The sequence below is a fragment of the Sarcophilus harrisii genome, chromosome 2 (genome assembly GCF_902635505.1).
Source record: "Sarcophilus harrisii chromosome 2, mSarHar1.11, whole genome shotgun sequence".
Taxonomy (NCBI): Eukaryota; Metazoa; Chordata; class Mammalia; order Dasyuromorphia; family Dasyuridae; genus Sarcophilus; species Sarcophilus harrisii.
The window spans coordinates 227,676,823-227,703,193 of NC_045427.1; the positions used below are offsets into that span (position 1 = coordinate 227,676,823).

Here is a 26,371-nt window from a genome sequence, read left to right on the forward strand (position 1 = left end):
AAATGCTATGTTGTGGTCCACACTCATTTCTTAGTGTTCTCTCTCTGGGTGTAGCTGGTTCTCTTCGTTTATTGAACAATTGGAACTGTTTTGAATTCTCTCATTGTTGAAGCCATCAGAGTTGATCATCGTATAATCTTGTTGCCGTGTATAATGATCTTCTAGTTCTGCTCATTTTACTTAGCATTAATTCATGTAAGCTAGAACAAGTATTTATAATGTCTCTTCTGGGGTACTGTCCCTCAAATTTAAGTCACAGGCTGGGCACTCTAGTAGATAACTACACCAGGTTTGAAAAACTTTGTGGGTTCATACTCCCAAAATTGTAGCTTGGAAATGTCCATTAATAATTTCATCTTTAACAGTCACCCAGTTGATGTATTTAACTAAAGGCAAAGAATATATTGAAATGACATAGCATGAATACTAGTGACAAAAATAGTTTCCCCCCATTCTATTCCCTTAAACCTGGCTACAGCCTGTTCTAGGATTGTGAGAAGACAGAGGATGATGAATGTGATTGATGACAGCGCCATGCTGATGGATGAGTGCTAAGGCGGCTGAACTGATCAGGTGTTTTAGGAGGTGGTCAGCAGTGATGTTAGCTGTTAGTCGTACTCCTAAGGCTAATGGTACTCCCTATTACAAAAATAAATTTAGTGGGAATAATCAGCATATTCAATAAGTACACATGAAGCCAAGGCTATTCAGATTAACTACACAACAGAATTCAGAGGTCCTACACTATTTCTTTTAACCTTCTCAGAGGTTGTTCTTGGTATTTTTGTTTAGTTTTTCAATGTTTTTCAAACATTTAGGGTGGAGATGTCTCTAAATCTGTACATCTCAAATTTCTTTTGAACTACTGCAATTCTGTTTCACTCATAGAACACAGTGCCTTCCTTTATGTGGGTACATTATATTGAACAGTCCTTTACCGTATCTCCCATGTCACACAAGTGGTTCCAAAATTCTTCAGAGAGACCTTGAGAGTGTCTTGATATATCACTTCTTCTGATCACAGTGTGAGTGCTTTCTTTCCATGAATTCTTCATAAAATAGTCTTTTAGGAAAATGTATACTTGGCATTCAAACAATGTGATCAATCCATTGGAGCTGTGCTCTCTACAATAGATTTTAAATGCTTGTTAGTTTAGCTTAAAAAATGACCTCAGTATCTAATACCTTCATCCAGAACCATCTCCAGTCATCTTGATCTATATCTGGCCACTAAACCTAGCTGTCTCTGGAGGGGAAAGTGAAGCAGGTGACCTTGCACAGTCCTCTCTCACTTAAATTCAGTTTACTTGTATGTCATGGCATCACCTCCCTGATGGCATGGTATTCTTTGAGAAAAAAACATCTAGTACCTTATCTTGTCAGATGATCTTCAGAATCTCCCTAAGTCAATTCAAATGGAAATGATTCCATTTCCTGACTTGGCACTTGCACTTTCCAGATTTCATAGACCTACCACAATGTCAATACAATAGCTTTGTAGGCCTTCAGCCTGGTAGGCAGTCTCATACCTCTTCTTTCCCTTGGAGCTTCCCAACAAACACTGTGTTAGCTCTGGTGATGTGTGTATCAACTTTATCATCTATGTGTACATTCCTGGAAAGTATACTGCCAAATTAAATTAACTTATTTATAACATTCAAAATTTCTCCTTTTGATATAAAAGAATGGTTTCACATATGCATGGATGGTGTTAACTAACAGAATGCCTATGTTTTCTTGGTTGTTAATTGGTAGTTCAAAACTCGCACAAGTAGCAGAGAAGCAATCCATACTTTGTTGCAGTTCAACTTTAGAGGCTTTGTTGAATGCACAATCATTTGTGAACAACAATAACAACAACAACAACAAAATTCCCAACATATATCACCTCTCCTTTGAAGAGTTGGACACTACTGAAAAGGACTAAATGATAACAAAATAAAATCACTGGGTAGTAAGGGAAAGGGTCATAGTAGATAGGAATAACTTATTATATCAATGATAGAGGAAAAAAGCTAGACTGTTCATATGATGAGAGCAAGTGGTAGCAGGGGTCCTCAAACTACAGTCGCGGGCCAGATGCGGCAGCTGAGGACGATTATCCCCCTCACCCAGGGCTATGAAGTTTCTTTATTTAAAGGCCCACAAAACAAAGTTTTTATTTTTACTATAGTCCGGCCCTCCAACAGTCTGAGGGACAGTGAGCTGGCCCCCTATTTAAAAAGTTTGAGGACCCCTGCGACTGGGTAATCAGTAGTATTCTCCATATTCTCAAGATGTCAAAAGAAATAAAATGATCTCCACAACTCATTCAGTGTATCCGCTGGGTCACACTTATCAAAAGACATAGATAAGAATTATACAAGATAAAGTTAAGGATGAATTATGATTTTTATTCTTGGAGTGAACATTCACACCAATGAGATTATTGATAGATTTGAATATTTTATAGCTAGCAAAGAGCTTTATATACTTTATCTCTTATGATCTTTCCAACAAATCTCTGAAGTAGGTACTACAAATATTATGGTTTGGTTTTTTTTTGAAGCTTTTTATTTTCAAAACATAATGAAAGGATAATTTTCACCATTGGCCCTTGCAATACCTTGTTTTCCAATTTCTCCCCCTTCTTCCCACCCCTTCCTCTAGATGACAAGTAATCCAATATATGTCAAACATGGTAAAAAATATATGTAAATCCAATATAGGTGTATGCATTTATACAATTATTTTGCTGCCCAAGAAGAATCAGATCAAAAAGGGGGAAAATGAGAAAGAAAATAAAATTCAAGCAAACAACAACAAAAGAAATGAAAATGCTATGTTGTGCTCCACACTTAGTTCCCACAGGCCTCACTCTGGGTGTAGATGACTCTCATCATTACAAGATCATTGGAATTGGCTTGAATTGTCTCGTTGTTGAGAAGAGCCATATCCATCAGAATTAATCATCATATAATCTTGCTGTTTTTATGTACAATGAAATCCTGATTCTGATCATTTCATTTAATAGCTATGTTCTTTGTTTTATAGCTAAGGAAACCAGGCTTACAGGAGTTACTATCTTGTCTATACACAGGTACTATAAAAGGTAAGATTCAAATACAGAACTGTCCTTACTCCTAAATTCATCATTCTTTCCACTATATATATATACATGCAGATAAAATCCAGTGTCAGCAATATAAAGTACAGTCCTGACGAGTGTCTAAGAAGCACTATCAATTAATCAACAAACATTTAAGTGTCTGCTTTGTGTTAAGCTCAGTGATGGCTGCTAGAGAAAAAAAAGACAAAAAAGATAGAATCTCTGCCCTCAAGGAAGTTGCATTTTATAAATATATCAAAGAAATACAAGGTAATTAAGGGAGAGCACTAGCAGCAGGGGAAATCAGAAAGGTTTTGTGTAAAGGTCCTTTCCACCACCCCCACCCCAACCTTTTTTTTTTGGATCTCTTTGGATACAGACTTAGTAGTGCTATTTCTGGGTCAAAGGGTATGGATGAATTTACAGACCTTAGGCATAATTCCAAACTGATCTCCAGAATGGTTGTAGTACAAACTGGTTATTTTAAATACCATGGACTTAAGTTAAGTATAGTATTTTAATTTAAGAAGAGAATTCTTTGCAATAAATAAAGGTAGGTCAATTCTGAGGAAACCATTTCATAAGACAGGTTTGTGCTTTGGGGGATCAGAACCATATCAAGGAATAAGCCCATCTTTTTTTTTCCCCTGAGGCAATTGGTGTTAAGTGACTTGCCCAGGGTCTCACAGCTAGGAAGTGTTAAGTGTCTGAGGTCACATTTGAACTCAGATCCTTTTGACTTCAGGCCTGGTGCTCTATCCACTGTGCCACCTAGCTGCCCCAAGCCCATCATTTTTAAAGGAGATAAAATAACAAAGTTACAGATTTTTGAGAATTTCAAATCCCTATGTGCTCTTAGGAACTCATAGAATCATTCTCAGTTTAAAGTTTTCAAAGGAATTCTCTTAAAAATGAGTCTGCAACATAAATCTTGCCATTCCATAGAAGTGCAGTTTCCAACCTCTGGGGGATTTCTGAATATTCATATAGTCTTTATGCCAAAAAACTTAATCAAAACATTCATAGAAAATTAGTTCTATTTTTATGTGAAGAAAATAGCCCAGCTATTTCATATGTTATGCAAGCAGTAAGAAAAGTATTTCTTTCAATCAGCAAAAATCTACCTTCTCTCCCTTCCTGTCCCACCAGTCAGAGTGAAAGAAAAACAACATTCTTGTTACAAACATGTATAGTTAAGCAAAACAAATTTCCACATTGCTCATGTTTAAAAAATAGTCTATTCTGTAGTCCTATTCCTTCACTTCTCTTTCAGGAGGTAGGTAAATTTAAATAATTCCTGAAATTGTGGTTAATCATTACATCAGAGTTCCAAATCGTTTCGAAGTTGTCTGTCTTTATCATATTGTTATCATTGGATAAATTGTCCTCCATTTTCTTCTTTGCATCAGTTTACACAAGCTTTCTGAAACTATCCTTACCACCATTTCTTACAACTCAATAGAATTTCATCATCACATTTACATACTATAACTTGTTCAGCCATTCCTCCATTTATGGACACCTCCAATCAGGATCCCATTCTTTATCATCTCAAAAAGAGCTCTAAATATTTTAGTTAAATCCTTAGTCAGAAGTTGTTTTGTTTAGGACTAATCCTTCCTTATTTCACACTTTCTCTCCTATTTCCTCATTAAGTGACATGTATTTCTGTACCCAAGTATGTGTGTGTGTATTCTTCCTTCCTTTAATTAGTTCATATATGAGTGAGGTTCAGGTATTAGAGGCTTCCCCCCTCCTTTCTTCTATTGATATCTATTTGCACACCTGATTAGATGAGATAATGTTTTCTAAACTTCCTTTTGCTCTCCTCTTCTCTTTCCTTTCATCTTTTCAAATTCATACCTAATGGAACTGCTCCCAGCCTTCTAACTAATTAAACTCTCACTGTGACCCCTAATAATGACAATATTCAGAGAGGACACATATACCAAGTTCTCATATTTGAATGTTTCTAGTTTGTCCTTGTTTAGTCCCTTATAATTGCTTATTTATGTTTACCTTTTTTTCTCTTAATTCCGTTTTCAAACTTCAAAGTTTCTATGCAGTTCTTGTCTTGTCCTTAGGAATGCTTGGAAGTCTTCTGTTTCATTAAAAATCCATTCCATTTCCCCACCCATACTTCCACACCTCACTCCCGCCACTGTAACCTTATTTTCAGTTTTTCTGGGTAAATTATTCTTTGCTATAGGATCATATTCTTTGGCTTCTAGAATACCTTATTCCAAGCTCATCACTTTTTTTTTACATTGGTGGCTGCTGTGGCACTTTTGTACTTGAATTATTTTTTCTAGGTTCTTTTGATATTTTTTATTTGATAATGAAGTTCTGGATTTTGATTTTTGGAGTTTTCTTTTGGGGGAAACCTGTGGATTTTGTCTTTTTTTACTTTGCCCTATGGTTCTAAGAGGTTTGGGCAGTTTTCTTTTAAGATTTCTTGAAGTTTGATATGTAGGATCTTTTTTTTTTCAGTTATGCCATTCAGGTAGTCCAATGTCTATATATTATTTTCTACTCTGTTTTCCAGATCAGTTATTTTTACTATAAAATACCTTAGTTTTCTTTTATTTTTTCTAGTCTTTTGATTTTTTAAAATATTCTGTGTTATATCACTGGCTTGTCTTTGATCCATTCTAATTTTCAAGGTGCTTGTTGTTTAAGAAAGGTTTTATACCTTTTGTGCAAAAATTGTTAATTTTTTTCAAATTCTTTCTTCCATGCTTATTTCTTTTCCTCTATTGCTCATATTTCATTAAAAGAAACATTTTAAACTTTTACCCCTTTTTTTGCTCTTGCTTTATCTCTCCCAGGAAGTTTATCTGAATTTATGCCCAAACTAATTTTTTCTTTGTGACTTTGTGGATGTTTTGGAGTAAATTTTTTCTTATGATTTTTTGTGTTTTAAGCTTCCCTGTCACAATAATAGCTTTTGATAATAGTGCTTTTTGATGTTTTTTTTTTTTTTAAGTCTGCTCATTATTTTAGCCTGTTTAATTACTTCAGACTTGATATTAGGGCTTCTGGAGGGAAGGTCAGGATTGGTCATGATGCTTTTTTCTTGTAGTAATGAGTATATTATTATTCAGGGATTTGCAGAACAGCTCTACTGTTCCTTAAGACTGCTAAGGACCTTCAGGCTTTCAGTGTTCTAAAAATGTTCCGAAACAGGGCAAAATCTTATTACTACCCCTTTGCCTGAATTCTGCAAATTCATTATTTTTGTTTGGTTCTGAACAAAGTAGACTGCTGCTGAACTCAGCCTCTATCAGTTAGCAGGGAAAATGCTTTTTCAGAGTGACAGAACTGCAGAATCCTTTTGGTCTGGGATTTCTGTCCTAATTATTCCTCTGCAGTCTTCAGTCTGAGCTAGAAGCCGGAACTGAAACTCTATTCTGTGCCTAGGAGTCTAAGCCATACCAATTTTATTTGCTTCTGAATTTGCTCCTTCTCAGTATATTCCTATCTGGGATTCCATTCTTGAAAGCATGTCTTACCTTGGATCTAAGACCTAAAACTGGGTTGTAGGTGGCAAAATTCCCAGTTGATGCCTATTTTCGTCATTTTGTCCTCAATTACATCTAGGGTATCCTACATGGGTTGGGGATTTACTATTGCACCTGTGGACAATCTTTTCCTATGCTGTGGAGAGTTCTATATGGCCATGCTACTGGTATCCTCAGAGCTCTTTGTAACTTTTCCTCTGTGGAACCATGCTAGAAAAATGACTCATGGTGACCTTGATTTTTTTTGGAATGTCTCCATCAGAATTTGGCCTGGTGAATATTCTAGATTATCCTTAACTTATTAAAACTATATTACTTCTTGTGTATAAAGTCAATTCAATAGGATCCCTATAGGTATCCTCAGACCATATTTGCTTCTATGTCCTTTTTCATCCTTACCGCCTCTTACTCAAAAACTTAGACTGCAAGCTTGGAACTACTGTAGGCTCTCAAAGTGGGTATATCTCTTTAATTTATCTTGTCTAAATCCATGCCTTCACCATTCTTCTGAGTCATTTCTAGAATGCTTTCAGGTTTGATGTCTACCTGGTTATCTGGCACACCATCATGTGTTGTCTTTCCCCATTATATTGTAAGTATCTTGAAGGCAAGAACTATCTTCCTTAGTTGTAAATGTATTAACTTTTTTTTTATTATTATTATAAAATGTGGCATATGGTAGTTAACATTTCTCATACATTGTTTCCTTCTCTCTCTACTCCTGTCAGACTGCTATCACCCTGGTCCAGGCTTTTATTATCGCATACCTTCAAAAGTTGGTCTTTTCTCATATTTTCAGAATTCTTACAACTTACTTTGTGATCTAGTGACATGGTCTTGTTTGCTTTTCCTTAAATGAGACACTATAACCTCTCATCTTCCTGAATTTTCAGTGGTTGTCCTCTATGTTGCAATTCTTTCCTTCCTCCTCTCCATCTCTTGCCCATTTTCTTCCAATTTCAGCTAAAATCCCATCTTCCACAAGAAACCTTTCTTGATCCTCCTTAATTCTAATGCCTTCTCTCTGATTATCTTCAATTTACCCTATCTATATAGTGATACCTCCTCACTTGTCTGCTTTGAAATTTATCAAATCTGGTATTCGATGCATTTAGATGAGGAAAAAAAAATACTTCAGCATTTGATGCTTGCTCAGCACTTGTTGAACTTGATTTTTGTCTTTGTTGAGCAGTAGGGATATGAGGATGTGCAGTTGGCCAGAGGTACTATCTAACTCCACCCCCCAGCCCACTTCCCTCCCCTCTGCCATTTACACTTGGTCATGGGCAGCTCCTCCCCAAGAAGGCAGGAGTGTGCAGGACTGTCAGGTTAGTGTCCACAATGTTGAGATGTCTCTGGGTAGATTATAGGGGAGTTCCTGTAGGATGATGTTACTTCAACTTATAGTCCCCTGGCTCTCAAAAGAGTAGTACTGGAAGGGACACAGAGTGGTGATATGCTTAGCAGGAGAAGAATCAACAAGAGCAAGGGCAGAAGTGAGAGCCCCAGACAGAAGTGGAGGGACCTCCAGGTGGTAGCTACAATCTTGCAAAGTGAAGGGTATGGGATCATACCCACCTCCACATCTCGTTGCCCTTCTTCCATCCTCCAAAGAAGCTTGTTTGGGTTGGGGAAAGAGTATTAAAGATAATGGCTCCTCTCAGAAAGTGAATTGGGTTAAGAAGGGAGGAGCTAGGTTGGGCCAGCTTGTTTCTCTGTAGTTAGAAACTCCACTTACCCCTTTGGGGAATTGAGAGGGGAAGGGATGGTTAGGCTGTAAACTGGAGATGTACTCTTTATAGGAAAAAATTCATTCCTTTCTTGACTTTTTTTTTTGCCACTTGTGCCTTCTGGAACCAATTAATGGAAAGTACCAAAGTATCACTGCATCTTATTTATACAGAGTTGTTTTTATGTTGTGTCCCCATTAGATGGTGAACTTTTGAGAGTAGGGAATTTTTGTTCCCCCTCTCCTTTTTGTATATCCAGTGCTTAGCAAACTGTCTAGCATATAGGCAGGCACTTTCAAATTATTATCAATTGACTACTGAATAAGTGCTTTGTCTTCTATTTTCTTTTAGAAAATCTTCTATATATAATAAGGCTTATTAGGAAACTTTTACTGATCATCCCTTAATTCTAGTGTTTTTAATAAATTATTATGCTTTTGTTTTGTATATCCTTAAATGATATGAATAGAGTTTTAAAAAAAAACCACTCTATTTAAGTCAGGGGCTTTGACTAGGTAAGAATGCTTTTTTGATTCAACATAATCAGGACCAAGTGTTACCATGATCTGTTATGTAATTTGTAAAGTCAATCAAAGCTATTTGTGATAGCCTGGGTTTCCTACCCTAAGAAATTTGTTTAAAAGGAACAAACATCAGAATGGGGGATGGGATGTATGGGAGGGAGGAAAGAAATTCTGAGCTTTTAGATTAGAGAGGTTGTTGGAATTAAGGGGAGGGACTACTTGTGGAAGAAATGGGTGATAATAGGGAATGTTGCTGTTTAAACTTTTTTGAAGAGAACCAGTGACATCACTGGTGATGTCTTAACTTGTGTGTGAATTGGATTCAAGTGAGATAGTTTCATGCAGTTGGCCTCCATCTTTTTTTCATGCTTCTATGGCTTCCAGTGGCAGGACAAAAGTCTAGATGACTACTACAGGATATAGTATACCACCTTGGGGTCCTACCAAGTTCATACTCAAAGTTGACATTCCTGCTAGATTTTTGGCTGAGTTTAAGGTAACTCTCAAAGATTATTCCTTGCTCATCAGATTATTGGTGGGATCAAAACTCTGGAATACTGAAATATTGACTTGTGCTTTTGATCATCTTCTAAACTCCTTAGATTATGAGGTTCTGTTCCCTTCACCTAAAAAGGAAAAGAACAACAAAAAAGGCCAAGATCCTGGCCCATTTTTTGGGAAGGCCTGCATGGCTTCAGGTGAAGAGAAAGCCATTAAACCTCTTTACTTGGACTAGGTTTTCTCACTGGATGCCATGAGAAAGTCACTGATCTCCAACAGAAGTGAATGAAGCAAAGAAATCTGACTCAAGCCTTCTTTGAAGATGTAAACAGTTCTGGCTATGCCACCAATTGAAAAAGGTTCTTCCTTATTATTGTTCTATAAGAAATGACCAGCAGGATGAATACAGAGAGGCTTGGAGAGACTTACATGAACTGATGCTGAGTGAAATGAGCAGAACCAGGAGATCATTATATGCTTCAACAATGATATTGTATGAGGATGTATTCTGATGGAAGTGGATTTCTTCGATAAAGAGAAGATCTAATTCAGTTCCAATTGATCAGTGATGGATAGAATCAGCTACACCCAAAGAAGGAACATTGGGAAATGAGTGTGAACTGTTTGCATTTTTGTTTTTCTTCTCAGGTTATTTTTACCTTCTGAATCCAATTCTTCCTGTGCAACAAGAGTTGGGAACTGTTCAGTTCTGCACACATATATTGTATCTAGAATATACTATAACACATTTGACATGTATAAGATTGCCTGCTATCTAGGGGAGAGGGTGGAGAGAAGGAAGGGAAAAATCAGAACAGAAGTGAATGCAAGGGACAATGTTGTAAAAAATTACTGTGAAGACCGCGTATTTTAAAATCAGCCGGAGTCAGGAATTCAAGTTAGGGGAAAATCGTCAGTCTTTATTCTCAGTGAAGAAAGATCGGAGGTGGAAGAGAATGGGCAATAGCAATGTGTGTAGCTGAGTCAAGAAGCTAGCTAGACCAGCAGCCACACGACCAGCAGCTAGGAGTATGGAACCAAGGTCAATCTCTCTCAGCTTCTCTTCCTGTCTCTCTGTCTCCACCCACCAAAATCGTCATTTCCTAATCAACACATCAGGATTTGCACAGAGAATGGGCAGGGACCATTCTTTATCCAATCATGTATATTAATAGAGTGTAGTCCAATTACTATTTAGCCTCATGTGCTTGGGACCTCAGTGCATCAACTCAAGCCTCAGCCCATTACAAATTACCCATGCATATGTTCTGTCAATAAAAAGTTATAATGATAATAATTTTTAAAAAAAGAAAAAGAAAAAGGTATTTCCTATCCACATGGTTAGCCAACTAGAACCAATTACAGAATGTCCACAAATACTCCATGGGTTTCTCCAAGTCACTTCTCTTATACACTATCATGATTCTCCTAGAAGCAGTTTTCCTTGTATCTACTATGGGAAAAAGTTTCACTAGCTGGGCAAGCTTCTGGAGGCTGCATTCATATCCAGATTCCTACTATGCAAATATTTTCAATAAACTGAATTTTGTCTCAATTGCAAAGAGTTCAAGGGTCAATTAGAAAGACATATAAATGAAAAAAATAGGCAGAGAATTCAACCTCTGCCTACTTGGTATGAATTTTCTTGACTGGGATTGCAGAACAATTGTAACTGAACTCAGAACTTTCTCTCTAAAAATAAACTCCCTAAAGTTGAAGTAGCTCTTAGGGGTCAGCATATTAATTCCCTCCACAAACTTAGACTAATTATTGTAACAGGGCATTAAAAATGTAAATGCCACTTAAGTTTTCAGAGGCAACTCTGAAAAGGTTTCATATTTCACAGAATATATAAGCTAGGATCTCACTCATGCTTTAGCAATCAAGGAGACCACCAAGGAGGCATGTTTTATGAGCTACTTTATTCTATATGTTTCATAGTTCAGCTTCCAAGGAAAGGAATGGAATGTGAACCTAGGATTTTCTATCGTCACCCTGAAACCACAAGTTTATCTTTCACTAATTATGGCTATGGTCACCCAATGTAGTTGCTTTCCAAAGCATGGGCAATTTACCTCTCCCCAACCTCGAGAGAGGAAGGACAGAGGAGCAAGGGGAAGGGACCAGATGATAAAGTTTCAACCCAGTCAGGCTAGGAGGTGGAAATAGGATAGTTTGGAGAGTCTCAATCCCATTTTTACTTAGATAAATAGATAAAAATATTTATTGATCACTTACTGTATATTTAGTACTATATTAAGCACTTAGAACACAAAGACAGAAGGACAATTTCTGCCCTCTAGGAGCTTACATTTTAAGGTAAAGAGACCCATACTAAAAAGTATGGGATATGCAGATTGAAGAAGTTCTAGAATGATTCACTGTAAATAACTTTATTATTCTCAATGATTCAAGACTACAAGATTAGGATGAAAAATGCTATCGTTAAGCAGAGAAAGAACTAATTGGGTCTGAATACAGATTGAAGTGTACTGCTTTTTTTCTTTATTTTTTCTTGAGTCCTTTTTTTTAATGGAGAGCAGAAATCAATGGCTTTTTTCTCCCTACAATATGACTTTTATGGAAATGTTTTGCTTCACACTGCCTTCTCAGTGAGGGAGAGAGGAAAGTAGAGAATCTGGAGCCTAAAGTTATTGTTTTTTATTATTGAAGCTTTTTATTTTTAAAACATGCATAGATAATTTTCAATATTCACCCTTGCAAAACCCTTGTGTTCCAAATTTTTCCCTCCTTTTCTCCTACTCTCTCCCCTAGATGACAAGTAATCCAATATATGTTACATACATGCAATTCTTCTATATGCATTTTCACAATTATCATGCTGCACAAGAAAGATCAGAAAGGAAAAAAATGAGAAAGAAAATAAAATGCAAGAAAAACAACAAAAAGAGTGAAAAATACTATATTGTGATCCAAATTCAGATCCTACAGTCCTCTTTCTGGGTGCAGATGGCTCTCTTTTATCACAAGACTATTGAATCTGGTTTGAATTGTCACATTGTTGAAAAGAGTCACATCCATCAGAGTTGATTATCACACAATCTTGTTGTTGCTCTGTACAATGTTTTCTGGTGGAACCCAAAGTTTTAAAAGCAAGTTAAAAAAAATTGTTTTACATGTAACTGGGGAAAAATAAAATATCAAATGAAATAGTGAAAAAAAATAAAAGAAGTGCCCCCAAATCAAGAGAGGGTTGAAGGAGTAAGCATGGTTGACTTGGAAATTTCCTCAATGTGTGGGTCTAAATAGGAACCTACCAATAAAAGAAGGAGAATATGGGGCAGAGGTTTCTAGGGTAAGAAGGCTGGTTGTTCATGACAAAGAAGTATGAAGGATCAGGAGTAGAATACATAAAGACTTCTTGAGGACAGGGACTTATTCATTTTTATCTCTGTATTTCTAATACCTAATATAATTCCTGTAGGTCACATAGTTGGCCCTAGTTAAATATTTGATTGACTTCAAGATGTTGACTGACACACATAAGCCTTAACACTCAAATAGCACAAAATAAGTTCATATGTGTTGTAGGCAAAGACTGACCATGCCAATCTGTTACCTTGTTTGATATTTAAAGGAAATTAAACACAAAAAATTGACAGTTAAGAAATTGAGACTTAATTTGTAATAGTGGGGAAAGGACATTCAACAAGTTCAGGTCACTTTCTCCCATACCACATAAAGCTGAATAAGGTAATATATTTACATTTCAAAATAAGTGTTATAGTACTATAGCAGGAATTCAATAACTTCACTGGTCTTTGATTTCCTCATTTTTAAAAAATAAAATACATTAAAAAGGAAGTTGGAATAGATGTCTTCAAGGTCCCTTTCAACTCTAAATCTTTGATTCTACTTGCCTAGATTTCTTCCAAATTTGAAAAGAGGTCATTGAAAATTTTACTAATAAATCATTACCTTTTTAAACATTGATTCATAGAAATATTTACACTAAATGACTCAAGGATATATTTGTACCAAATGTAAAATAAAATATGCAAACATGAATTAATGGCTCACAGATGAGTATTTCCACAGGTATGGATTACAATTCATTAATATTACATATCCTATGCATTTCCAATTTTTCTTTTACTTCTCTTATTTCTTTCATTAACTGTTCTAGGAATTCTTGTCAGGTTTGAGTCCAGTAAACATTTTTTTGGAAGATTTTTTGTAGTTGTTTTTACATTGTTGTAGTTTTTTGAAAACAAGTCTTGATTTTCCCTGCCACTATAGTAGCTTTTTATGGTCAATTCTTTTTTTATTATTTGCTCATTTTTCAAGACCATGTCTTGCCTTTGAATTTTAATTAAACATGGAATTTTCTTACTATCCCAAGTTTCAGATTTTTTCATGCTGCCTGTTTTAGAGCTAGTTCTGCAGGTCTGCTGGTTTTCAATACTTCTAAAATGGTGTGATCTGAGAGAGGTATGGTCTCTCCTGATCTGCATTCTGGTCTTTATCCAGACCATCTGCAGCTACAAACTGTATTGCTCCTCTTAACACTAGATCTGTGACAAGGGCTCCTATTCACTTCTGACTGATCACAGGTACTCTTCTTTACCTGGGAACTGCTAGCTGGAATTATATATGGGCAATAGAATTGCAAATCAGTGCAAGTTGCACTATTGATAGGAAAGGGTTCTCTATAATCTCTTTCTGACCAATTGTACAGTCCCTCCACAGCATCTGAGCTGAGAGTTCTGGAGCTATAGCTGCTGCTGTAACTGACACCTCTAGGGCTCACCTCTTGTGCTGTCCCAGTGTGGGCTCTGGTGTCATAGACCTCTTCTACTTATCTCCAAAATTGTCCGAGATTGGAAAAATGTCTCATTTTGATCTTTTGTAGTCGCCGCTGCTCCAAAATTTGATTTGAGACGTTATTTTAAATTTGTGTGGAGAAGAATATTGAGAGAATTCAGCTACTTGGTGCTTATGCCTCAATCTATATGTTCCTATCTATAACAGTGTTCTGGATGGTAGTACAAAGGTACATGTGAAGATTTTACCCATCATTTCATGCCACTATCTTGTCAATGGGTTCAACATGCTACATTGAAGCCATCAGAACTCTTTCATACTGGATAAAAAAGTTAGAAAAATAGGGACAGCTAGAGGGTACAGTCAATAGAGCACTGGCCCTGGAGTGAGAAGGACTGAGTTCAAATGTGGCCTCAGACACTTAACACTTCCTAGCTGTGTGACCCTGGGCTAGTCACTTAGCTCACTTGCCTCTCAAAAAGGAAAGAAAGACAGAAAAAGAAAAAAAAATAAGAAAAACAGACCAGGGGAACAGATAAACAAAATCCAGAAAAAAAAAAATCAAACAAAATGTTTGATAAAACAAGAAATTCAATGTTTGCTAAAACCAAGACCATAAACTACCAGAGTAAGGACTCTGTATTTGAGAAGAACTTCTGGTGAATTAGCAGTTTGGCAGGAATTAGACTTAGAATAGTGTCTTATATCATATTTCATAGTAAGTTTCTGAAATAATAGATAACCAAAATATAAAAGAGTCATGTGATTTTAAAAAAAGAGAAGTTGTTGGAGATGAGCCTTCTACTCTAGCACACATATTGTGATGAAATGAAGCACTTAAAACTTGAACATTGGACAAAAAAGGTATATTTTACCCTATCATAGTAGGAAAATACATAAAAAATATGGTGTCATTTAGCTTTTCAAGAGGTGATTCCCCACTCTTTCTCCAGCTGAAATATACCTATCTGTAGATCATGAAAGAGCATGTTCCTTAGGTTCCCACCAAGTTTGAGATATCCTGACTCCATTTAATAAGTCTTTTAATATCCCTAAATGACCAGGAAGCTTGGTCTAAGCTAAGGGAAGCTAAAACTAATCAGGTCTCTGTGAAGGGGTAAAGATTGATTTTTTTTTAGGTATGTCTCCTTCCTCGTATTGTGAGTGGGAGGGAAAAAGTTATACTAGAAATGTTGGTAGTGAAAAAGAGGTATTATTTACATTTCTGGACTGGGAAAATTTGTAACCAAAAAAGGATAAAAGATGAATTAGATAATTTTGGCTAAATACAATTTCAAAGATTTTTTTTTCATGAGTCGATAGAAGTAGAATAAGAGGAGAAACTGTCAAAATTGAAAAGCCTAATGTAAATTAAATATCTCTAATATAAACTTATCATTATCTATATCTATATGTATATATGTATGGAATTGATAAAAAAAAAAACAAAAACAAAAAAACAACTGGGGAAAAGTAGAATTACTGCCCAGTGCTCTATTCCAATCTTTCTTCTCTACTTTCATAGATCTGAAACCCCAGGTGAATAATAGGGAGGCTGCCATCTAGCACATATGTGTCTGTATGTATATGTATATTTTGGTGAAAGGCAAGTCAACCTTGTCTATAAAAATGTCTTGGTGAGAAAGCTTCTGGAAGATATCTCCTTATGCAAAACTCATTAAAGTGGCCTTGTGGAGTATATTCATTAAGGTTAGGTGATTTTGTGAGACACATTTGGTGGGAATTTTTTCAGATATACACTTTTAAATGTTTTCAGGAGTTTAAGCATAAGAGACTGCCCATGTACTCTCAAGTGTCTGAAAAAGTATGTGGTCTGTAGACTTCTGGGTAAAGTAGGCTAACAGGAATTCCCTTTACAAAATCTTGCTTAGGGATATGTTTCTATGTAAGAATTCTAGATAGATAACATCTCAACAATAATTGCACAAAGATGTCATTAACTAGAGAGAAGGGATCTCATAGAAGGACTTTAGGGATTAGATATCCAAATGGATATTTATCTATAGAGGTGTCCCATTCTTTTTAGGCCCATACAACTGACAATATAAGGGACTCTGAAAAATGATGTTATACCTTGTAGGGTCTGGGGTGGTGGTTATACTATGAAACATCTTTCAGATGATTCAGAAACAAAAGCAATTATGTTAACATGGCTTCCAAAACCCCAAACAGTTGGTGGAAAAATTCAATACTTAGTGTCAGAAGATCTGGTTCAAATTCTGGTCCTGTTACCATGGTATTCCTGGTAACCATGGATAAATCTTTTTCCCTCACTGAGCCTCAGTTTCTTTATTTGTAAATAAGGAATCTAGATGACATGACATCTAAAAGTATAGTAGACAAAGTATTAGCTCAAGATATACCAGCTATTATCATCTGTGTAAGTCTCAATATCTTAGAAGATTTCAGAGGTGCTAAAGAAAAGGAAAAAAATGCTTTTAAGAGAATCTGCAGGTAAGGGTGTGATACCCTATGTGGACAGAGAGAGAAAAGGCCAGAAGGGAACAAAGAAAGGAAAGAAGGAAGGGAGAGAAAAAGGGAAAGAAGGAAGAAAGATGGGAGGGAGAGAGGAAGGAATAAAAGAAAGAAGGAAAGGAGGAAGGAATAAAGGAAGGAAGGAAAGGAGGAAGGAAGGAAGGAAGGAAGCAAGGGAGAAATGAAAGAAGGAAGAAAGGAAGTAAAGAAGGAAGGAAAGAAGGGAGAAAGGAAGGAAAGAAGGAAGGAAGGAAGGAAGGAAGGAAGGAAGGAAGGAAAGAAGGAAGGAAGGGAGAAAGAAAAGAAGGAAGAAAGGAAGTAAAGAAGGAAGGAAAGAAGGGAGAAAGGAAGGAAAGAAGAAAGGAAGAAAGGAAGGAAGGAAGGAAGGAAGGAAGGAAGGAAGGAAGGAAGGAAGGAAGGAAGGAAAGAAGGAAGGAAGGAAGGAGTTTTTCAACTGACCAATTCCAGTTTGTGGGCCAGTTATCCTCACAGAGGTTATTTGTTCTTTATTCTCAAGAGGAAATGACATCAGAAAGATGATGCTATGACATGCAAATGAATGGGGTTTACTGGCAAGATTTCTTTCTTAAGGACCAATCCTTAAACCAAAACCAATATGATTGGCCACCAGTAGGTGCTAGACCAAGCCCCATTTGGTCATTGTTTGAGCCCTGATTGATTCAGGTTATAAATAGCAATCATTTTTTGTTTTGGCCAACCACCCAGGTTTATTTATTTATTTATTTATTATTTATTTAAAAAAATTTTTTTAATTAGGTGAAAGGGGAGATTCTTTGTCTCAACTGTTATTAATCACTGAATGGGTATGACCTCACTCAAACTGAGACCTGTTGAAGACTTTAGCTTAAAAAAGTCAAGGTCTCCCATTTTATCCAGGGTCATCTCCAGTCATCTTGATCTATATCTGGCCACTGGACACAGATGGCTCTAGAGGGGAAAGTGAGGCAAGTAACCTGGCACAGTCCTCCCTCACTTAAATCCAATTCTCTTGCATGTCATGACATCCCCTCCCTGATGTCATGGTCTTCTTCAAGAATGAAGGACAAACAAGAAGTCTCAATAAGTCACTTAATGTTCTTAGTTCTCATTTTCTTTATCTGTAAGAATTAGACAACATGGCCCCTAAGGTCCTTCTTCAGATCTTTTTCATTCTTTGATCCTATCATGCTACACTGAAACAATTTCTGCTCTCTTCATCTCTTTTCTTGATTCTCCTTTCATACATGAAAGCCCAGTTCCAGGACATAGTTTTTGATATGCAGCTGTCAACAGATCTAAGAGTTGCAAGAATAAATCTTCCATCTTGACACGATGATCGATTCAGCAGCCTTAAGATCCAAGATGAAGGCAAGCCAGTTACCTACTGTGATTTAAATCACTAATACACTCCCCTGCTTTGGGGGATGAGATTCTAAGAAAATCAAATCCTTATATTTCTTTCCTGTCCCATGCTTATATACTGACCTTAAAAAACAAAACATAGTTTGGAGCAGGGATAGTTCTGGCCTAGCACAGGGAACGATATAAAATTTAGCTGTACTTAAATGCCACAGGCTTTATCTTTGCAAGGATCTATTGTGAAATTCCATTTATTTCTGTCAATATTGACATCCTGCTATAGACACAGAATGATCTTGTTTTGTTGTCTATAGTATCCTGTCCAACTCCACATTAAGAAAGGAATTGAAAAGCTAATGCATGGAAAGTGAATCTTTTGTGTTTCTTATAATGCCCAATTTTTCCTTTGGAATCTCCAAAGCTGTTCAAATAAAAGCTGGTTTGCTCTTTTCAGGAGAGAATAATGGAAACCTTAAATGAAGTCCAGGGTTGGTTTTTTTTGACCTGTTAGGAAACTTGGAGGCAGGAATTATAGCACAAAAATAGATTTGTTAAAATGTAGCATGATATGCAATCTCATATTTTCAGAGGAAAATTTGTGAATTTTGATCTCTGGGCAAGAAAAAAATTCCATGAATTCCTAGGATGATAAAATTTCAGGAAGGAACTTTAAAGATCATCTATTCAACACTCACATTCTACAGAGTAGAAAAATAAGGTTCAAAGAATGGAAATGATTTGAACAGGCTCATACAACAAGTTGGTGGCAGAGACATGACAAGAAATCAGACCACGCGACTTTAAGCCTAGTGTTGCTTTTTAGTGTGTCAGGCTGTTTCTCTATTGAAGAATATAATTTATTTTATTCTTGGTCTAATAATAATAATAGCTAGCATTTATATAGTGCTTTACAAGTTTTATGTTATTTTAGCCTCTAAACAAACCTGATAGCTATTGTTACTCTCATTTTATAAGTGGGGAAACTGAGGCAGAGGTACAGTGACTTGTCTAGGAATACACAGCTAGTAATATCTGAGGCCAGATTTGAATTAAAAAATTCCTGACTGCTAGTTCAATGCTTTATCCATTGTACAACTATATACACACATCTTAATTATATAGTAAGTTCCTGGAAAAAAGATACAATTGATTTAATTTTGCTTCTTTGAAGTTGTGAAATTGGCTAATTTTTTTAGCTCTCTGTTTATCTCTATTTTCTCACCTCCTTTCAGTGACCAGTGCTTCAGAGTCTTGTAACACTTGACCTTGACTTGATCTTTGCTCCCTAACATTGTTTGATGCTCTCCAATTTTCCTTCCTTGTCAAAACTGATGTGACATATTTAAACAGACACACATTAAAAATTTTAAAACTTCCTTACCTGTCCTATGCTTAATTCTTTCAGCATCTCATTCTCTTATAACTAGCATATTATTTTCTTTTTTTTTTTTAACTAAACTGATTTTATTAATTTAGAAAACCAATATAGAGGTGCAGAGGTGACCAACAAATATTATTATCAGTAGTAACAAAATGGCTGAATTTATATCACCTTACAAAGCACTTTACATTTACTGTCTCATTTTGAAATGGTGTGAAGTAGTTTGTACAAGTATTTACAACAAAAATAATTGGCATTTATATAGCACTTTAAAGGTTGCAAAGTGCTTTATATACATTGGCTCTCTTATTAGCCCCATTTTACAGATCAATCAATCAGTCAACACTAAGCAATTTTTTGTCTTTCTTTGTATCACCAGAGTCTAGCACAGTGTCTGCAACTTAGCTCTTAATTAGTGTTTGCTGATTGGTCAAATAATCTATTATATATCAAACACTGAAGATACAAGACACAAATGAAATATTATCTCAAAAAAGGTTACACTATAATAGGGAAGAAGAATTAACACATACAAATATATACAAAATATATGAAGATTATTTGGGAGTGAGAGAGTGGAATGAAATACTAAAAGTAGGGGGAACCAGGAAAATACCTTACACGGAAGAAGTATTTGAGCTGAGTTTTGCATTTTGTACACCTTTGGGCAGTGAGATGGCACAGTTGATAAGAGTGCCACATCTGAAGTCAAAAAGACTGATTTTCCTGAGTTCAAATCCAGCCTCAGATACTTACACTAGTTGTGTGACCCTGGGCAATTCAGGCAATTTGTCCGTTTCCTTATCTATAAAATGAGTTAGAGAAGGAAAAGGCAAAGCATTCCTGGATCTCTGCCAAAAGAACCCCAAAAGAGGTCAAGAAGAGCCAGACACAACTGAAGCACAGTGAAGACTGAATAAACAGAACCAACTTCCTTCCTACTATAAATTCTAAAATCATTTGAAGTAACTTTCCTATATTCCCACAGAATTGATGGCAGGTGTAGGTTTTATAGTCTGGAATTTTATGTTCTTACACAAGCCCCCACAATACTTCTACTGAGTTTTAAATACTTCCACTAATTTTTTGAGCTGTCTGGCTTAGATCTTATCAGAACATTTTCCTTCTCAGTTCTTTCAAAAGTCTCATTTCCAAATTATTTAAAGAACTGATTCAAATTTATAAGAATTAGAACTTTCCCCCCAAATTACAAATGCTTGAAGGATGTATATAGTAGTTCTCAAAAAAAAAAAAAAAAAAAAAAAAAAAAAAAAAAAAAAAAAAGAGGAAAAAAAAGGAATGAAAGAGAGAGAAAGAGAAAAATAAAGAAGGAAAGGAGGGAAGAAAGAAGGAAATTAATTATCTGTATGAGCCCTTTAAATCATTTTACCTCTCAATAGATAGTGCTTAAGCATATAGTAAGTGCTTAATAAAGCTTTTCTTCTTTCTTCCCTTCCTCCCTTTTTCACTCCTTCCCTCCCTTTCTTTTTTTTCTTGCTTCCTTGCTTCCTTGCTTTCTTCTTTCCTTCCCTCTCCCCATCCTCTCCTCTCTTCTCCTCTCTTCTCCTCTCTTCCCTTCTCCTCCCCTCTTCTTTCCTCTCCTCCCCTCTTTTCTCCTCCCTTCTCCTCTCCTCTCTTTTCTTTTTCTTTTTCCTTTCATTTTTTCATTGCTTTCCTTTTGTTTTTCTTTCCCTTCTTCCTTCCTTCCTTCCTTCCTTCCTTCCTTCCTTCCTTCCTTCCTTCCTTCCTTCCTTCCTTCCTTCCTTCCTTCTTCTTTCTTTCTTTCTTTCTTTCTTTCTTTCTTTCTTTCTTTCTTTCTTTCTTTCTTTCTTTCTCTTCTTCCCTCTTTCCTTCCTTTTTTTCTTCCTTGACTGAATTCAGATTTGAATTAAAGTCTTTCTGACCTGACTCCAGGCTCTACATTCTACATGCTCCCTAGAAGTCACAGTCTATAGCAAGTCAGAATTGGAGAGAAGAAACCTTGAATTCAAATTTTACTATTAGTTGTGTGAGCCTGATCGTCACTCAATTTCTCTGAGCCTCTATTTCTTCATCTGTATAAAGAAGGTGAAATGCACCATTTGGAGCATTTAGATAATCAAATGAGATAATATATGTTAAATATTCTGTAAACTTTTAATCACTTAGTAAAAAATATATAATCACTTTAAATCAATATAAAGTATAAATATAAGATATCACATACTGTCCCCATGCTTGAAATATTCTCCTTTCTTTTTGATCTGTTAATTTTTTACCCTTCATTTATTTATTTTTTAAATTCAATTTTATTTTGTTTTCAATATTGAATTCTCTCTGTGCATGTTCTCCTCCTCCACACACTGAGAAGGTTAAAAAAAAATAACAAAACAAACAAAAAAGCAAAATCCATCACAACTATATGTAGTCATACAGAACTAATTCTTCCATTAGCCATGTTTCCCCCTTCCTCCCATAAAATAAAATAAAATATGCTTCAATCTGTACTCTGAAACTGTTATTTCTCTATCTGGAGGTAGATAAGGATGTTTCATTATGAGTTCTTTGTAGTTCTGGTAAGTCTGTATGGTCAATCAATTACTGTCTTTCAAAGGTAACTATTTTTACAATGTTGCTATTACCTTATAAATTGCTTTCCTGGGTCTGTTCATTTCATTTTGTAGCAGTTCATATAAATCTTCCAAGGTTTTTTTTTTTTTTTTTTTCTGAAACCATACTCTTTATCATTTCTTATAGCATAATAATATTCCATTACATTTATATACTATAATTTGGGTAGGTATTCCTCAATTGGTGGGTGTTCCCTTGGTTTTCAATTCTTTACTACCAAAATGAAAACTGTTACAAATATTTTTGTACATATATGGGTTTTTTTTTGTCTTTTAAAAAATAATTTCTTTGGGGTATAGACTTATTATCAATATTGATAGGTCAAAGGGTTACTGTTTTCTAGAATGGTTGGGTTAGTTTACTACTTCACCAACAATGCATTAGTGTACTTATTTTCCCTCAACCCCTCCACTACCAGCATTTCTTACTTTTCCTTTTTGTCATAATAGCCTATCTGATAGTTGTGAAGTATGTTCTTTTATTTCAGCACCATTCTCTACATGAAGTCTTTTTTCAATTTGCTTTTGTTCTCTAAACACTTTATCTCATCAGAATATTGGAACATAAAAGAATAAATTGCCATATCAGATCAGATACATAGTATGGTTCAGTGGAAAGAGCATTGGATTTGGAATTAGGAGACGGGTTCAAATATTGATTTAATCACTTATTATGTGCTTTTGAAGAAGTTGTTTAATCTCTTTGAGTCTCAAAAAGTTTCCTCATTTTAAACAATGAAGGGCTCAGATTAAATGACCTTTAAGGTTCCTTCTCGGTCTAAATACCCAGTTGTAAAGGTGAGGGTCAATTGAGACAATCAAACTATTCCCCTTATAAAATGCTGTTCCCTGATACCTTTGTCAGGTGAGAACAAATCAATCAACCAAAGGTGTGAATTAGGTGTTAACTTAGACCTAAACACAAAATCAATAAATCAATCTAAGACTTCACACTAAATGTGAAAAATTCTTGATAAACTTAAAAGTCCTTGAAACCACCAGATAAACTACAATGACTTTGTATAGAAAGCTTACTTAAAGAGGCTTGACCCTACTCTGTGGGTTTTGTATAAAATGAGAAACTAATTTGGAACCCAGGGAGTCTGGCAGTTTAGTCTTTGGAGCCATTCCAGTTAAGCTCCTGAGAATAAATAGTTTGAACTACAAATAGGTTCTCAACCTCAACCTCCACCTCCACCTTGACTTTGATTGCATCCCTTCCCCCTCACTCCTTGACTAGAGCAATCTTTGTGAACTTTTCAGTGTCAAAATATTCTAGATTTCCCATTGATGGCCTAATTATAGGAATAGCTGTCTACATTGAAAGCCATGGACAAACTAGACACACTGAGAAAAAGTAGCTTTGAGACTACAAGAAACCATGGTATATGAATTTAATGGAACATTATTGTTCTATAAGAAATGATGATCAGGCTGATTTCACAAAAGTCTGGAGAGATATACATGAACTGATGCTGAGTGAAGTGAGTAGAACCAGAAGAACATTGTACACAAAACAGCAATATTATGTGGTAATCAACTATGATAGACTTAGCTCTTCTCAGCAATACAGTTGTTCAAGGCAATTCCAATAGAGTTGGAATGGAAAATGCCATCCATAGCCAGAGAGAAAACTATGGAGACTCAATATGAATTGAAACAGAGTATTTTTACTTTTTTTTTTTTTTGCTTTGCTTTCTCACGTTTTTCCCCCCTTTTGTTCTGATTTTCCTTGTACAACATGGCTAATATGAAAATTTTAAAAGTTGGAATTTTTTTATGTATAACCTATCAGATTGTTTGCTGTCTTGGGAAAGGGCGGGGGAAGGAAGGGAGGAAGAAAAATTACAAAAATAAATGTTGAACACTATTTTTATATATATTTGGAAAAATAAAATGCTATTGAGAGAGAGAAAGACTACAGGAAACCTAGCAGGAAAGGTAGATCATGTCCACAGAGGACTTTTTGAGTTACCATGAAGGGGGGAAAATTCTTTGAGAAGGACTTTTATCAAACAATTCTCTTGTGTCATATGTGCTTTAAACTTGAGCCTACTTTCTTCCTTTAGGCTTTAAGTTTGAGCCCATTCCTGGGAACATGTCAAAAAAGTTTGGGGTGGAGGGAGTCTGCTCTTATTATATCCCTTTGACTTTCTAATTGGTAATAACTGATAATCATAGGGAGGGTTTCCAGGCATGGGGATTGTCAGTGCAAAGTAATGGAAATGGGAGACAGAATATCATGTTTTAAAATCTTAGGAAGGCCAATGTAGTTGGATCATAGGTTTAATAAGAAAGCTGGAAAGATGGAAGTCATGTTCTGAAGAAATTCCCAAAAGAAGACTAGAAATGAGAAGAAGTCATTGGTACTTATTGAGGAAGGAGATGACACGGTCAGATCTGTACCTTCATCTTGGCAGCTGTGTGTAGCATGGCTTAATTAGAATAGGATAAGAATTGAGATCTGGAGACTAACCAGAAGCCTTTTGCAATAGTGTAGATATGGAGTGATTAGCACCTGAAGCAAGATTGTCAATATACATACACGTATATATAGGTATATATATTATTAATTTTATATGTACATATACATATATATATGCATATATACATTAAGATTGTACCTATATGTGTACACATATATACAATCTTAGTTGTATATATGAGGATGGTGGTGACCTTAATCGGAAGGTAGAAATGGAAGACGGGATGGAATTTAAAGAGAAAGATTTGAGCTTTGTTTTTACAGGATCCAGTTCAAGATGTCTCATATATAATTAGTGAAGCAAGGCTGGAGGTCAGTAGAAAGGTTAGGCTAGATAAATAGATCTGAGAATGATATGCATAGAGATGATCATTCAACCCCTGATGAAGTCACCAAGGGAGATAGTATAGAGTAAAATGAAAGAGCCTTGGGAAACATCCTGGGTTAGAAAGTATGACCTGGAGGAAGAAGCAGAGAAGGAGACTGAAAATAGTGATTAAAAAGATAGGAAGAAAATCAGGAGATCATTGTTACCACAAAAAAAAAAAAAAAAAATCCCAAAACTAGAAAGGAAAGAGTATCCAGGAAAGAGGGTTATTAACTATGTCAAATGTTACAGAGAAATCAAAGAGTACCAGATCAGGACTGAAAAAAAATTCATTAGATTTGATAATCCAAAGGTCATTGATAACTTTAGAAAGGTAAAGTTGAAGGGTGAAATTGGCAGCTGATTGAAGTGGGTTTAGAAACAAGTGAGAAAAGTGGAAGCACATATGTAGCTGGCTTCCTCATGGAGTTTAGTTGAGAAATGGAGAAGAAAACTAGAGGGAATGACTAGATCAAGTGAGGTTTTTGTTTGTTTGTTTGTTGTTTTGTTTAGTTTTTAAGGATGGAGAGAGAAATAGGAACAGCTGTAATCAAAAGGGAAGGAACTCATAGACTGGGAAAGATTGAAGATAAGAGTGAGAATGGGCATAATAGAGGAGACAATTTGCTGGAAAAATCTGGAGGACATGGGATCAAAATGTTTCTTCATCTGAGATTGAACTGGAAGGGAGGAGAAGGTCATGAAAATTGAATAGGTTGAGGAATTAGAAATTTAGGGTATTTGAAAAGGTATCTCAATATGTATGTTGAAACCCCCTGAGTAGTAAGAACAGGAGATCAGGAAGGGAAAAAGATGGATAGAAATCAGTCAACCAGATCTTGATTGGATGATGAATTTGGATAATGTCTCAGAGGAAGAGAGCTAGCTTAATGAAAATGATCAAGGAAAGTGTCGATGGGAATTAAAAATACTCTGATTCTCCTACTATGGCCAGAGAGAAGAGGATTAAGTTAGTATTGGAAAGAGTAGCAAGGGAAGTGGGGTCACCAGAAGAGAGCCATGGCTCATGAGTGCTAGAAGGTGGAAGGAGTGAGAAAAAAATTAAATGAAGAGAAGCTTGTTAATTATGGGGCAGAAATTTCAGAAGGCACAGTGCTTCAAAGATGATCTGGAGAGGGACACTGGTGGAGTAGAGTTAATATAGATAAGCCTGAGGAAGCCATGAGCTGAGGATGCAGAATGAAGTTTGTAAATTGGCCATCAGAAATTTAGGATCATTGGGATGGGGTAACCATAAGGCTGGGAGTATGCTAATCATGAACCAGTGACTCCAGTCAAAGTATCAGTGTTTGAAGAAAAGTTCATTGACAGAAGTATGAGATTAGGCTTTTAAAGATCCAGTTTTACTAAATCCCTTTAAAAAAAAAATCAAAACAAAAAAACCTCAAGGAAATCCAGAATAGGACTGAATACACACACACACACACACACACACACACACACACACATACATACACATACACACACACAAAACAAAATGAAACAAAACAAAAAGCAAAAACAA

General features: G+C 35.8%; 1 pseudogene; it reads right to left on the minus strand.

Moving 5' to 3' along the window:
- LOC111718584 overlaps window positions 1-26,371 on the minus strand; it is a 131,672-nt pseudogene that overhangs the window by 40,931 nt on the left and 64,370 nt on the right.